Raw genomic sequence first — 1990 nt, 5'->3', positions numbered from 1 at the left:
AGGAGATGGAAGCAACCTAAGTGTCCATCATAGGATGAATGGATAAAGAAGATGTGGCACATATATACAATGGAATATTACTCAGCCCTAAAAAGAAACCAAATTGAGTTATTTGTAGTGAGGTGGATGGACCTAGAGTCTGTCATACAGAGTGAAGTAAGTCAGAAAGAGAGAAACAAATACCATATGCTAACACATATATATGGAATCTAAAAAAACAAAAGCGGTTCTGAAGAACCTAGGGGCAGGACAGGAATAAAGATGCAGATGTAGAGAATGGACTTGAGGACACGGGGAGGGGGAAGGGTAAGCTGGAATGAAGTGAGAGAGTGACATGGACATATATAGACTACCAAATCTAAAATAGCTAGCTAGTGGGAAGCAGCTGCATAGCACAGGGAGATCAGCTCGGTGCTTTGTGACCACCTAGAGGGGTGGGATAGGGAGGGTGGGAGGGAGACGCAAGAGGGAGGGGATATGGGGATATATGTGTATGTATAGCTGATTCACGTTGTTATACAGCAGAAACTAAAACACCACTGTAAAGCAATTATACTCCAATAAAGATGTTTAAAAAATACAAATACAAATAAGTAAAATAAAACAACTTGTAACAGTTGGCAATGAGGCGGGGCGTGTGGAGAGAGCAGGTTACCAAAAAAGCATGTGTATAACAATACAGGGATGAGGCTGACCTCAGGGCCTTAGAGGAAAGGCACAGAGGACACTGAGTGCTGGGGTGGCTGAGACCAAAGGGGTGTTGCCATCAATACCGACAGCCTTCTTAAGAGCAGAGGTTTTCGAAGAACTGAGGCAGGAACGCCCACGGGGGCAGGGGTGCAGGCAATGAGGTTAGCCAAGAGGCACCCTCTCAGTTCCCAGAGGCCAGGTCACATGTCAATGATGGTACCGCTTACACGGAGCAGGGGATGTGGAACGTGGCGTTGGGGCTGGAAGCAGAGCTGGAGCACCTGGGTTTGACTCCCGGCTGTGCTACTTACTAGCTGTAGGCTCTTAAGCAAATTACCTCACCTCTGGCCCAGTTTCATCTGTGAATTTGGAGTAATAGTGCTGTATACCGCCAAGGATTTTGGAGGATTATATGAGTTAGTTTTATAAAGTCCTTGGGATGGTGTCTGGCACGTAGTAAGCTCTACATAAATGTTAAATAATTATGGAGAGTGGGTCTGTTATCAACATCTTTCCTTAGTGGGAGAGACAATTGTACAAGGGCAGCAACATCTAGACACTAAGAGGGAGTTGTTTCTGTTCTTTTAAAGGGAACTCTATCCCTAGCTGCAGTGTGAATAAAAATAAACCTTCCATCTACATAATATGAAAAGAAAATGATCACATTTAATTCGCATAAGAAATGCGTAAAATAAACATGATCCCCATTTCACAGGAGGTAAAACTGAATCCTGGCAGCAACTCAAGCTTACAGGTCTAAAACAGAACGCTTCATTTCCAACCCACCTCCCAAAAACCATTGCTCCCTCAATTATCCCCATCTCAACAAATGGTACCACCACCAACCCACCAGTTGGCCAAAAACCTTGGAACCGTTCAGGACTCGTCTCTCTCTCATACACCCTACAACCAAGCATCAGCAGGTCCTGTCTGCCCTGCTTTCACAGTACATCCAGAGTTTGACTGCTTCTCTGCCGTGGTGGGGAGCCCGAGTCACCATCATCACTACCCGGACCACAGCATCGGCCTTCTCACCGCTCTGCCTGCTTCCATTCTTGCTCACCATAGTCCGTATTCTCCACTCAGCAGCCGGAGTGATCTTTTAAAAGACAAGTCAGATCATGTCCCACCGGGCTTGACACCTACCAGTGAATAAACTCCAAAGGCCTCAGGATGGCCTGAAGAGCTCTACCCGACCTACCCACCCCACCCCTGCCTCGTGTATGTCCTACCACTTTCCTCCCCACACCCTACATCCCAGCACACCGGCCTCCTCACGATGCACTATGCAGACTGAGCC

This window comes from Physeter macrocephalus, chromosome 18 (assembly GCF_002837175.3).
Source record: "Physeter macrocephalus isolate SW-GA chromosome 18, ASM283717v5, whole genome shotgun sequence".
NCBI lineage: Eukaryota > Metazoa > Chordata > Mammalia > Artiodactyla > Physeteridae > Physeter > Physeter macrocephalus.
Note: the sequence above shows the minus strand (reverse complement) of the source record.